Genomic DNA, 14,737 nt, shown 5'->3' with positions numbered 1-14,737 from the left:
CTGGAGTATTTATTACATATACAGCAGTGGTTTTCAACCCTTTCTATATCAAGGCCCATTATTTATTCTGCACTTTAGCCACAGACCACCATTTGATGAGATTTAGCATTTCAGACCCAAAACTAAATATGTCCACATTTCCATGGTATTCTATAGAGTGCACAAAAACACTTAAATCACTTATGACCAAGGGGTACGCCACACATGCAAAAACGGACTCTGTATGTCCTGGAAACCCCATTTCTCCCCCACTACTTTCCTCAGGTCCCGACAGGCTGCAAACCACAACTTACACAGCCCTGAGGTATTAGACCACCCAGCCTGGCGGAGATACTACGTGCTCCACTCATTTTCTAGTTAGGGGTTATTCCAATCAGTGACCTAAGCTGACCTTTGTCCCAGTGAATGGGAATCTTAATGCTACAGGCTACAATGACATTTTGGGGAAACAATTTGCAGAAGGCCAACTCCTGTTTCAGAATGACAATCTGGTCCCCGCTTCTTCCACATAGCAGAAATGGATTGTTGAAATAAGTGACGAGGAAGTTTAATACTGACCCTGCACAGAGCCCTGACATTAACCCCATCAAACACCTTTTGGAATGAATTGGCGCGCCAAATGTGAGGCCAGGTCTAATCGGCCAATCAGTGTTTGACCTCACTACATTTTTCAGCTTTTGTGGCTGAATGGAAGCAAACTGCAGCAGTAATATTAAATGTTCTATGGAAGTATGAAAAGCCAACGCTGTGGGCGCTGAGGGGGCGTGTTCCCTCCTCCGCGTCATCAGTGCCCATACCCTGAGTGGGGTTGGTGAAAGGGCCTTTCTGTGTGGAGTTTGCATGTTCTCCCCGTGTCTCCTAGGGACCCTCATAAAAACATGCAGTGATCCTGGTCTCTAAACTACGTCCCCCTGGCCAGCCGGGGCGCCTGATGGAGGGGAAAGGAACTGGTTGGAATAACGTGTTCCTTCCACGCGCTACATCCAACCAGGGAAACTCCCCCCTGTCAGGTGAAAAGAAGCAGCTTGGACTCCTCATGCATGAGGCCAGTCTGCTGCCCCTCCAGGTTGGCAGAGGAAGTGTAGCGTCCAGGATTACATTAGATAATCGACACTGGATGAAACAATGGGTTGCAAAATTGTGGGATAAAAAAAAAGCCATGGCAGAATAGAGGAGCAAAGGGTGGGACAAATCCATATCAATGCCCATGCATTTATTCCATAATGGTTGTCCACTATAGCTAACTGAACTAATCATTTTAATATAGGCTAATAAAAAAATAACTGGTTTTAATGTTATCAATTTAGGGTAAGACAGACTAATCAATCAATAAAATCAGTAAACTAAACTTTGCCGGTGCACATCAATGCAATATTCAGTTAATCAAGTAACCAATGAAATAATCGCTAAAGAAATAATAGTTGCAGCCTGTTTGTCCAGTGACCTTTGGTCATATTATAGTCAAGTCTATGCTGTGTGTTATACTGTGTGTTATACTGCCATATTAACAGCTTATAAGAATGATCACATGACATGCCAACAAAATAGTTTGTTTAGTTTTTAAGCATATACCAGAAGAAAAATGTGGTTCATGATGATATATGTGTTTCCTGAACTTTATCCTATCTGTATTTTATATGAGTTATATTTGATTTATATCTACTTATGTTTCACAGACAAAAAATTAAACACAAACAAAGCAAATAAACAATGCCTTGAACCGAAATAATGTACTTTTGTGGTGGGGTGGATTTATCAGAAGCATTTCTCTGTCAACCATTCCTGGAATTTATAGGGCCTTTATGGTGCTACTGAAGTCAGATCAGAGGTCACCAGGCAGAGAGATGACACATACAAAGAGAGAGAGAGAGAGAGAGAGAGAGAGAGAGAGAGAGAGAGAGAGAGAGAGAGAGAGAGAGAGAGAGAGAGAGAGAGCAGATAGAGAGAGAGAGAGAGAGAGAGAGCGAGAGAGAGAGAGCAGAAAAGAGAGAGAATGCTAGCTTTGGGCTGATAAGTGTATCTTTGCTGCCCTCTATCGCCAAAAGAAGGGATTGCAGATAAATTACATCTATTTTACAGGTGTATGAGCATTGAGCAATGTTTAAAAGGACTGTTTCCTGCTTCCTTTTCGTAAGTTAATAAGAAACCCTAATAAAAACTAGATCCTGAGTATTACAGATGCGTGTAATCACAGTTTGTTTAAACTTTGCTGCAATGGCTGAGGGGACAAAACTCCTGCTAAAATGAACCTTTTCCCACTTCATGGTTCTGTATCTTCCTCCAGATGGCATGATAAATGGTAAATAGTGCATTTATATAGCGCCTTTATCCAAGGCGCTTTACATAGATTGTGCATCAATTCACCCATTCACACACACATTCATACACCAATTGCGGCGGAAGCCATGCAAGGTACCAACCAGCACATCGGGAGCAATTTGGGGGAGGAGGAGCCGGGATTCGAACTGCCGACCCATGGATCATTGGACGACCTGCTCTACCTCGTGAGCCACAGTCGCCCCGATGATGACTTTGCAGGAGCGATACAGTGGATGATCAGGGTCATTTATTACTAAGTTACAATAAGCATGTGATGGCCTTATTGTTCAAATCAAAAAGTGTAGGCGTGGAAGTCTGATAATTTTGGAAGCAATACGAGTAATACGGAAATGTACTGTAGGTTTTGTTAGATGAAAAAAAAACATGGGCACAGGTTGAACACACACACACACACACACACACACACACACACACACACACACACACACACACACACACAACATATAAATGTCCTTAAAATACAGCATATCTCGGTGGAACAATCGGACTAATCTCGTAGATAGGCAGAGTGTAAAAGGAGGGCGTAATAGGGGGCGTACTAGGTGGCTCAGCTGCTGTTAAAGAGTGCATACCTAACCACATAGATAAGGCAACAGTCATTCCCACAGAGCCCGGCCCGGGTTCGAAGCCGACCCGAGGCTTCCCCCCTTCTCCCTCCCACCCGTTCCCGTCTCGATGACAAATAAAGCAGAAATGCTGAGAAAACACAAAACGGTTCACACAGTGACGAACGAGGACACGGGAGGGACAGGAGGACACGAGCGTGCGTTTCCCACATGTAAGGCATTCCCATGACTGGAAGTCTGCCTCCCCAAACCCTGGGAAAAACATACATGGATTACCTTACTTATCTATGCCAGTTCAAGCACCATGGAAGAAGCAGTATTTAAGTTGATCCCCTTTAAACTCCGGTGATGCATTGCATCTTAACCCTATCCACTTCCACATGGGATCAAGCGGGGGAAAGCCTCGATGAGAGATAGAGATTTATTACGCGACTCCCTCCAATCCCCTTGAAAAGGTGCAAAGAGCAACAACACATACAGCACACTACAAACGCACTCTCGGCGATGGGCACGGTCGGTGCGAACACAAGACACAATGCCTTGCTGATAATGTTGAAGATGCTGAGATATTTTCCTGCTAGTCGGGCAACTATTTGCCTCCTGGATCTTCTTCCAGTGTGTGTGTGTGTGTGTGTGTGTGTGTGTGTGTCTCTCTCTCTCACAGCTGTGATTCACATGAGTGCGCTGACATCGGAGCAGTGGGGGGAGGTGTCCCGTTACCTGCTCTCCTTCTAGTGTCCCATCACTCAGGGCCTGTAAGTCTGTTTGGACATGCCCTGTGCGGCAACCTTTCAGTCCCTGCAACGCCTGCTACCTGCCTTCAAAGGAGCCACTCTGCCTTTAAGTCTCACACTTCAAGGGACGTGGAGAAGGACGTGCTCTTATAGTGTGCTGCTCCAATAGTTGTTTGTGAAGGTTTCGGTCCACCGTGATGCATAAAATGGGGGGGCGCAGGAGTGCGGGGGGGGGGGGGGGGGAATCCACAGCACAGTGCAGAGTTGGAACTCAAGGCCCGGGACGCATTATCGGTCCGGGCAGCTAGGCTGGTAATCCCGCATTATCCCGGTCCCGACGACCCTTGCTGTGTGTCACACCGCCCCATCTCTCCGCCTTTTTACACTATTGTCTACCTATTGTGACAAAAAAAATATTAATATATATTAACTGTTAAGAGGCCATTTGGAAAAGTATAAGAAGAGTATAAAGGCTCATTCATAGTCTGGATTTTCGGTGGTGAGGTGACCACCGCTCCGGTGGTGGGGGGACTACCGCTCCGGTGGTGAGGTGACCATAACGCTGAAATAACGTTGAGCGGTGGTGAGTAAAAACAGAGAGAAGGGCGGTGGTTTGCTCTTCACCGCGGCTCGTGACGTCATGTTGTAGTCCGGTGGTCACCTCAGTGACGTCATGTTGTAGTTCGGTTGTCACGTCACCACCGGAAATCCAGACTATGAATAAGGCTTAAGAGTTTCCCTTGCCCTGTGGTGTGCTTTGGGAAAACGGGATCCGACGGGTTCAGGTCGGGTCGGCCTCAATTTGTCTGTCATCACAAACTATTCCGGCTCAAGTTGGGTTTGGGATTCATGTAAGGGGGACTATATATATATATATATATATATATATATCACACGAGCCTTGGACTCGGCAGCGATCATATCATGCTCCTAGTGCAGCTAGCCGTGTAGCTGGTGTGCAGTGCAGCTTCCAGACCACGAGCTGAACCGTGTGTCAGTGCCGTGGTAACAGCATATAGTTGGGCACCAAGGAGAAAACGAAATATTTGGAGAAATGAAAAAAGTTAAGTATACATGAATCATGATTAGAACATTATTTCTACTACGAAACCTGTATATCCATTCATGTTGGGGCAAGTTGAAGGATACAATTAAGTCTGATAGTGATGTACTATGCATGTTCATATCATGTATACTTGAGACCATTTTCTTTGTTGAGTGGTGCAACTACTCCAAGGAACAGCAATGTCCGTGTTCACCCACCTATGTGTTGGTTCACCTATGTGATGTTAATGAGCACCAGTATATGACTATGAGTACCAGTAGGGGCGCTGTTGTGCCAGAAACAGAGAGAGAGAGAGACAGTGATGCACTGTTGACTGCTAATGAGAGAGAGAGAGAGGGGGGGGGGGGGGGGGGAAGAGAGAGAGGGGAGTTACACCCCTCAGTTCACACAGGTGTGATTTTTTTCAAAGATTTAACTTTTTGGACAAAATAGGCAATTTTACATTGAGGTGCCCAGATGTCCCTAGTAGTGCATGCTTGCCTATCCTGTATCCTTCCGGTGGAGTACTGGGATTACATGTGGAGAGTCTTCTCTGCACATGATGTAATCCCACTATTGCTTTTTAAAAGAGAAGACCAGAGATGTTGCAAGTTACAATGTGAGTTGTGGACCCTGTGCACCGAGGCACCAAAGGTGCTTTGAAGAGACCTCTTGCGGTGGCGTTTGCTGTGCAAACACGGATCGATTAAAATCAGCGATCTGCAACTAATCTCTTCCTCTCTCTTCTGTCACCTCTCGAGAACAGATAAAAAACAGGGATTATAAAACACAGGACCCCTGAGCCCCGGCCACTCTTACTGTGTGATAGGATTAAAGTGGGGAATATACCTGTGAAACCCTATCCGGCCCGCTCCCGCATTACAGAGGCCTATGAAACAGACACCTGCACTCCTCCATGCTGCGGGGCAGGGGGGGCACGCTGTCAACCCAGGGAAAGGTCCCCTCGGATGGGCCGCAGAGCAGAGGTCTGGAGGGGGTGGGGGTGGATGTCCATCTCAGCCGGTTTCCACGTGGATATTGGGTTGTGTGTGCGTCAACAGAAAAACATGTTTTGGAAGGCCTACTATGAAAAGACCTCGCAAATACCTGTGTAATAATACTGTTTGCAGCACCTTCTATGTGTCCTGTGTTTATATAATGCAAATGTACAAATGCACTGCGTGTCTGAATTCAACACTGAGGCTGGTGTTTGTCAGTCAGTCGTTGCCTGTATGCAACAACTACGGTACATACAGTATACTGTGTGTGTGTGTGTGTGTGTGTGTGTGTGTGTGTGTGTGTGTGTGTGTGTGTGTGTGCGCATGAATGGGTGTGTGCAATGCATCGCATGCATTTACAGAACATTGATTTAAGGGTCTCGGTTTGAGGGGCTGAATAATTATGGTCTCCCTGGCCTAGTAGATACAATGTGTTTTATGATTATAATTATAAAGCACTTGGGAGGTTTATGAGCTTATAATTACAATTGTGCAGTGTTTGTGTGCAGATCACAATGCATTATACGTATGTTTATATACAGACATGGGCTACATAGAAAGTGCTACACACTTTTTCCAAACAGACTACTCCATCCAAACTAATATATGTTGGGCAGAAACCAGCTATGTCCAAAATATTAACAACACAATACTGCCTCATCAAAGTTTAATACATTTTCATTTGACACGCACACACACACCTAAGGTGTCTTCAATAGCAGATACAAAAATAAAAAATAAATGTTGAAAAATGGAGATGGCTGGTTTCTGCCCGACAGCAACGATATATTACAACTGGGGGCACACCACTGGCAAATGTTCACAATCGTGCCACTTCCTAATCTGTTTTCATATGGTTCATGTTGTTCTGCTGGACAAGCCCAGAGAGGTAAACCACCTGGGAACTAGTAAACTACCTTTACAGCTGACTGCAGTCAATCCTAGCACTGCAGCTCAATCTGCACATTGGACACATCCTTATCTCACCTCCTCCTCCTCCTCTTACTCCTCTTCCTCCCCCTCCTCCCCCTCCTCCCCCTCCTCCTTCTCCTCCTCCTCCTCCTCCTCCTCCTCCTCCTGCCTGAGCATACGTGATGGTGACAGTGAGAGAGCCCTGATCTCATCTCACACGGCTCACACTTTCTGCCATATAGGTAGGTATAGGAGACAATGAGCACTGATGAACACCGCTTCAGCGACAACGGTGTCACAGTACAAACACGTCTGTACCCTGGAAAAGAACCATATAGCGTGTGATTCATATATAGCGCTTTTCTAAAGACCCAAAGTCAATTTCTATTTTTGAACACACATTTTCTGTTCTCGGGTCCCTGGCACTAAATATTTTCAGATGGGGGTCCGCGGGCAAATAGCTGCATATCATTCTTTTGGGGGGTCTCCTTGTAGTGTTGCACAATTAATCTGAGAGAAAAAAAGACAGATCTATATTCAGATATATATATACAAAATGAGATATATATACATCTCATTTTGTGAAGAAAGTCATGCAGCACTTGGCGTTACTCTTATGTTTTTGTTCATGTTTTTGAATAAATATTTTCATGGAAAAAGTTTGAATCGTGTGAGAATCGTGATCTCAATTCTTGTGGAGGAGAATCTGCGACAATTGGAGATTCACAATTGGAAGCAGTCTGAGGACTACTGATTTAGACGGCATAGAATCGGCCTCAGATCTTAATGAACACTTTGGATTTAGCCGTGTGTGTACAGTGCTTTCAATTCAAGTCATTACACACACACACACACACACACACACACACACACACAGTGGACACCCTCTCAAAAGGGGAGGGGGGGGACGGGGGGGGACACACCCCTTGTGACGAGCCATGTTTGTCCACTCACAAGAAAACAGGCCTTGTTTGGCACCCAGACCGACCGTCCGTGGTGGCGGTGCATCGTTAAAGGCAGGCGGGTCGCTCCGCTTATCTCCGTCATTAATCTTAATTTGTCAGTGACGGCTGAGGAGTGAGTTTAGGCCAAGGGAGGAGGGGGGGGGGGGGGGGGCAGAGGTGGAGGGGAGGTTGGGGGGGTTGGTAATTGCACCCCTGCTGTTCCATTATGGTGTCATTCCTCTGTTAACAGCAGATAAGATCTACTCCACATCACCTGCAGCCATTTCTCCACTTTAGAGAGAGAGAGAGAGAGAGAGAGAGAGAGAGAGAGAGAGAGAGAGAGAGAGACTGGAAGAGAGGGAGAGAAAGAGAGAGGGTGAGGGAAAGGTGGAGGTGAGAGAGGGAGAAAGATTTAGGGGAGATGCGGGAGGCGAGAGATAGAGAGAGAGAGAGAGAGAGAGAGAGAGAGGGGGGAGAGGAAGAGAGAGCGAGAGAGACTGGAAGAGAGGGCGAGAAAGAGAGAGGGTGAGGGAAAGGTGGAGGTGAGAGAGGGAGAAAGAGTTAGGGGAGATGCGGGAGGCGAGAGATAGAGAGAGAGAGACAGAGAGAGAGAGAGAGAGAGACAGAGAGAGAGAGAGACAGAGAGAGAGAGAGAGACAGAGCGCCTGTCTATCCTCAGACGGACCACCTGAGGATGGGTTTTAAACTGAACCAATCAATCTGCGTACAGCAGCGTCCTGCCAGCCTGTACCGTGCGTCCGCATCATGTGATGAACAATCTCCACAGATAGCGACGCAGCGCGCTGACACCGCCGCATGGCGCCTTACACCCAGAGTGATGGATGGGGGAATATGGGGGGGTTTAGGGGGAGGGGAGACCACTTTCTCTGCTCCAGGACGCCTGACATGGCTGATTAATGATGCCCTGATTGGCAGGTATGATCCATATCAGTGGGTGTGTGTGACGCGCGGGAGGGGGGCACGCAGTTGACCCCCCCCCCCCCCCTGACTCGGCCCCTGGTTGGTTTCCATTGGGGGCCATTTGACCCCCACTCCGACACTAAATAGGTGGGATGTTTATTTTACATTGAGGGAGGGGCTGTAAAGTAATAAATCAATGTTTCAGAGAATCAGAGGAGTTAATTGCTTTACTGTCGATGGCTGCCTCAGGGGCGTGTCATTGTTGCTGTCATTGGCGTTATCTGATGATGATGATGAGGTGGCAGGTTTTTGATTTTAGTTTTTAGTCTTCTCTTCGCAAAGTCCACCATGAAGGTTGAGGTTCAGACAAAATGTTTGCTTTAAAGTTAACTGACAAACCGCAATTTCTGAAACTGAAAGAATTTCGAAAATATCGAAAATAGCAGATCCTATACATGCCCTTAAATACGCGATGTGACGTGTTGTATAGAGTCAGTCTATTTTCAAAATACTAATACTACTTTTCAAAATATAGGGCTGAATGCCTCAACGTATAGACTCAAGTAATCCCAAATACAACGCTTCCTATAGAAAAAAAGTTCAGATAAAGATAAAGCAGATTCCAGCTTTTCACGAGGTGGCAGAATTCTAAAACAAAAGACTCCGAACTCCTGCTGTGAAAGTCTTAATTTAACGACAACAGAAGGCCCATGAAGGGGCCGTACATCTCCCAGTGGTGTTCAGGTTCATCAGCGTGTCTGTGTGGAGATGAAAGGTCAGAACGCACCGTGCCACTGGAGCGGAGCGGGGTGCTCCATAGATCACAGACACCCTGGTGTAACGGAGACCCCTTCGCTCCGCAGACCGCAAGCTGTTTCCCCCAATCCGTACGGCCATAAAACCCCACAAGAGATTCCTGCAGTCTGCACCTACTGACAGCACAGATAAATCCTGTATTATTCTCCTCCTTTAAGACAGTACTATTTCCACACCCTGGTTTGGCAAGAGACCCTGATGCCTAGGTGTAAATAATGGACTTCCAAAAAACAATGGGGAGACCATTTTTAAAGGCGCCGTGTTGTTAAAAAATAAGAGTTAAATAGCTCTATATTCTGATTACGGTAATTGTTGCTATAGTATAGTGTATGTTCGATAACAGGGCTTCTGTTCTGTCTCTACATCTATTTAGTTCAGGTGAGGATACCAATGTCATCCTATCAGATTAACTCATATAAAGCATGATAGAAAATAAGTGAAATTGGAAGTGATGAAAATCTGAATATATATATATATATATATATATATACAGCAGACATAACTGGAACCAGGACATTGTAAAATCGAAGCTGATGAAGTTACTAATGAACTGGGGAGACTGTAAACTGAACATGATTACTTTCGGAATATACAGGATAAAATAAATACAAATGTTTTAACCAGAAAATATCACACATGTCAACAAGTAGTGTTGAACAACGTGAGGGATGTGCAGGGGGTTTGGAGTTTTCTGCACGTTTGTGCGGAACCGAGTGGATTGCCGCGCATGGAATCCCTCGTAGCCTGTAAAAAGCTCTCGGCGCTCAGCGGTGTGTCGTCAACGCCTGTCAAGAAGGTCTGACGGCGTCGAGTGTCTTTTACAGGAGCCAGATGAGCGGCAGGCACTGGAATAAAGTGCACGGAGTGTCCCGCCAAATTTCAGCTTTATGAACGGATTAGGGGGATTTGCGGCGGGCTGTCGTGAAGCCGTCAATCAGCGCTCCGTCAGTCAGGCCCAGAAAGAGGCACTTTTACCATGAGTGAGCCGCCTTAAAGTAGTGGGTTCTAAAAGTGAGGTTCAGGGGACCCCCAGTGGCCCTTGAGGGGTTTCCAGGTGGTCCCCTGCATGCATCACAATAATTATTGATAGTTATAGGAACCAAATGAACCCTTATACAGGTCTGTAACTCCAAGACTGAACAAGTTCAGTTATGTGGACTGAAGCATACTTTAGCATGCATGATTAGGGGATCGTTGAAATTAACCCACTTTGGGCAGGAACCCCTTTTGGTGTTTTAAACATTATGTTGAAATTCTATTGAAAAATAGCAGATCTACAAGCTCATAGCGATTAGCGCGCCACCGAGTGGCGCACTACGAGCTTGTAGGTCTGCTATTTTTGAAGAATCGTGAAAATATTTATTTCAGAAAACTGGAGGATTTAAATTTTTTTCTTAATTTTGAGGTCAGGCCTAAAAGGTTTGAGAACCACTATCTGAAAGATTTCATCTCTAGCAACACCTTTGTTGTGAAGGGGGGGGAGGGGGGGGGGGGGGGAGACAAAAACTGGGATGAAAACACGAGACACTACAAATTACCACAGCTTAACCTGCAGGAATGTTGCTGCAATCCAATACATCTGCTCTTTTTATTTCCTTTCATCATCAAGCTTTCTGACAAGCGCTCCTGAGTGCCCGCCGTTGGGACTTTAGCCCCCGCGATGCAAAGTATATAACCCATTTAGACCTGGGAACGATTCTACAAATGTCTTCTACACATCCTGAAAGTTTTCTGAAAAAGCTATGTTTCTATGTCAGTCGTTCTTCGATTTTTCAAAAATAGCAGACCTACAAGCTCGTAGCGCGCCACAGAGTGGCGCGCTATGAGCTTGTAGATCTGCTAAAGCATAACATAATGCCAACACCAAAAGGGGTTCCCGCCCCAAAATGGGATAAAAGCCATGATCGGCTGTCTCTCTAATAAAACAGAGGCTCCTTGAATATACAGTAGAAAGCTGATATCAGCTTTCCAGAATCCTACACGGTCGGGGGGAACAATGCAGGCCTCTCTACGGGAGCCAGTGCTCGTTGGTGTCATTTAGCCATCGACCGCGGAGGAGACACGGTGTCTGTGCGTTTTCCAGAGGTGGGGAGGGACATCGCTCCAGGGCCTGTTTGCATGATGTGTGCGGAACAATTTGTCAGACCGAGTAACCGCGCTGACCCCCGCGGCCGACACAAGGTCCCCCAAAACCCTATCCCACTCTGTGAGGTATTACGACAATAGGGATGGGGTTTATCGTGATGAAAACGTGCATAATAATCGTATAGAAGAGATTTATTGTGAAATTGTACTCTTGTCGTCATACACTAGGATGAATTAGCTTTTGTTGAGCTGCAAATTCAGTACCATTTATTTGATGAAACGAACCTGTAAAGAGATAATTTGCTACACTCTTATTTCACAAATGGATCATTCACCAACAGCTTTCAGATGGGCTGTTTGTGTCTAACATTACCCCCAGAATAGGGATGCTGGGGGTTCAAGTGGTTAACAGAAGTGACTTTTTAAAGTTTTAAGCATATTTTGATTATCTAAATCAAATAGCAATCGTTAATCGGAATTATTTTTGCCACAAAAGTCGCGACGTGTCATTTCCACATCGTCCCATCCCTATATTACGACACTTTTTCCATCTGAAAATTCCAAGGGGTTTATTTTAATCTTAATCACCATTAAAAGTGGAGATACCAAAGAAAGACAGATGAGGAATCTCCCAGAAGAGGGTCAATTCATCACCTTCCAGTCGGACAGGTGTCAACGGTGGTGCAAGCAGCAGGGGGGGGGGGGGTAGAGGAGTCAGTCGAGAGGAGGGCTAGAGTGCAAGTGAAGGGATCACCTTGCCAAATCCTTGCTGTGAAGGCCCTCTGCTCTCTGGTGCACTTAGCGTGGCGGCTCGGAGTCAACACTCAAGGCGGGCTACGAGGTCTCTCTCTCTCTCCCCGGGGCGACACTCAGGCCCTGCATGGCCTCCACTCCCATTGTCATCTGCCCGTCTCTCAGCCTCTCCTCCATCCAGCTAAAATCTGCCTGGAGGAAACTCATTTCCTCCCCTCTCGCATTCTTCCTCCCTCCATTACCCCCGGGATGAGCAGTGTGGGGGAGTTCCGCCAGGGATGGGGCGGGGCGGGGTAGGGTAGGGTAGGGTGGGATGAAGTGTGGGGGTTTGTCTCCCATGCAGGGTCAGGGAAGTATCGATGTCGGCAGCCTGAATACAGGGGGACCAATGGCTGGATTCATGCTTCGTTGTGTGGCAGTGCCGATCTACAACCTCACAACGCGTCGTGCTGCAACATGTTTGTGAGCTTGTGGATCAGCTATTTTTCGGTGCGCAGGCTTATAGGAACCGCTGCAGACAGATCCAGTGGAAGAACCGTCGGTATAGAAGATGTTATAGCTCACATTGCGTCGCACTGCCGCGACACAATGTGAGCTTGTAGATCGGCTATCTTCGGCGCTAGTCGACACCCACGCAACAACCGAGGTATACAGTAACTCAGGCTTAAGAACACATGCAAACAGATCCCCATCAGCAGTGCTTCCTAATCCTGGGTCCATGTCAGTGATAAGACAGTGATAGGTTGCCAAGCACACCTGACTGAGTGGAATGACAAACATATCGCCCTGATGACGTCCTGGCAGGCCGTCTCAGAGAGTGCACCCGTCCCGTGTCAGGGTGATGTATCGGCGGGGGTAACACAACCTCGGTGGAAACACCGGGTCGCCGCGCAGCCTCTCAGAGCCTCGGCCAGAAGAATAGGGGCCGCACGTAAACATTTGAGACGTGTCACTCACTTCCATCTGGGTCGGTGATTCATCATGGAGCTGCCCCGCGGTCTAGCAGGAGAAGAAGAGATGTGTTCCACTTTCAACCTGCCGTCCCTACTTTTCCGGTTTTCAATAGCCTACTTCGGAAATAGCTCAAATAGCGCAGATTGGCTATTTTTTGCAATTTGTCATACATGTATATGAGGCTAAAGATATGACACGCAGCTCTACAAAGGGTCAAAACCATTCAGGGGATATGCTTAGAAACAAACTAAATGTAAACAAATTGATTTAACCCATGAGGCCTGAGGTCGATTCTACAAATGCCTTCTAAATCAGACTTTTTCAAAAATGTTCAGAAATAGCGCATGTACAAGCTTGCAGCGCGGCATGAAGTAATGCGCTGCATGTGAGCTTGCTATTTTTGAATAGCCAACGCAAAAATCGAAAATGACACTGATTGACAATGATTCTTTCTCACACAAATACCCCATATCGTTAGCGTTTATGGAGATAGGCGTCAGTCTAGGTAAAATCAAAAGGTCACGGGGTCTGTGCTTTTACCAATATGGATTACATCTTGGTTTGTCTTACAAAATCCTGCCCTTTGGCAGGTTCTGTCTTTTTTCTGCAGAGCTCACAGAGTCAGAGAGAGAGAGAGAGAGAGAGCCAGGGACCGGGGTCTCTTAATGGAAAAGGGCTCGCTGCATGGGAGCTCGTTTGTGAAGAAACAGCGAGAAAAACACTAAGTCTGGGAGGAATTTGCAGCCCTGGGGGAGCTTCTCTCAAGTGTTGTCCATCTTCATTCACAGAGCTGAAACTGGAGAGCATGACTACTGACACTTCTCACACTCTGAGAGTTCTCACTCACTCACGTCATGTATGGCTGACAGAATTCAATAGAAGATATCTGTGGTTTTTGAAAACAGAAATGGACCTTTTTGTGGCTCCGGGATGAATACGATTCCAGTGACGGAACTGGAAGAAGCTCTCACATGTTTAACTTATAGTAAAAGTATCAATACTGCAATTTTGTTGAAATATAAAAAATAAAAAATATACTTACCAAAAGTGAAAGTACTAAAAGTACAGAATGTCCAATTTCACAAGTTTAAAGGGGTGCAGTACTTAGTTTAGACAGTATTTGGTTTAGACAGTCATTGGTTAAACCAGTCATTAGTCCTACAACTACAATCTATCTACCTCCCACGGGGCAGCACACCTAAACCTAACCTTAACCCATGTCTAACTAATGACTAGTCTAAACTAAGTATGCACCCCGTGTTTATTTAAAAGAAAATAAAGAAAAAAAAACATAGGGCTGAAGTGGTTGTGTTTTGTAATAATCTAAATCTACTAACTAGTAACTAAAGTTTTCATATACAGTAGGCTAATTGTAGTGGAGTAAAAGTAGTCTACAATATTTTCATCTGAGATGTAGTGGGGTAGAGTAGAAGTAGTATTGACAATTGTAAATACAGAATAAAGTTTAACCCATTCTGCGCGGGAACCCCCTTTGGTGTTTTAACTAAGCATTATGTAATACTTTAGCTATTGAAAAATAGCAGATTTACAAGCTGCTACGAGCTTGTATGTCTGCTATTTTTGAAAAATCGTGAAAATGTGGCACAATCTTTGAATATATTCTTTCAGAAGACTTTCTTTTATTTTTTTCTCGACGTCAAATGGGTTA

The sequence above is a fragment of the Protomyctophum parallelum genome, assembly GCF_964188405.1.
Source record: "Protomyctophum parallelum genome assembly, chromosome: 17".
NCBI lineage: Eukaryota > Metazoa > Chordata > Actinopteri > Myctophiformes > Myctophidae > Protomyctophum > Protomyctophum parallelum.
The sequence above is the reverse complement of the archived record's forward strand: the minus strand, read 5'-3'. Positions refer to the sequence as shown.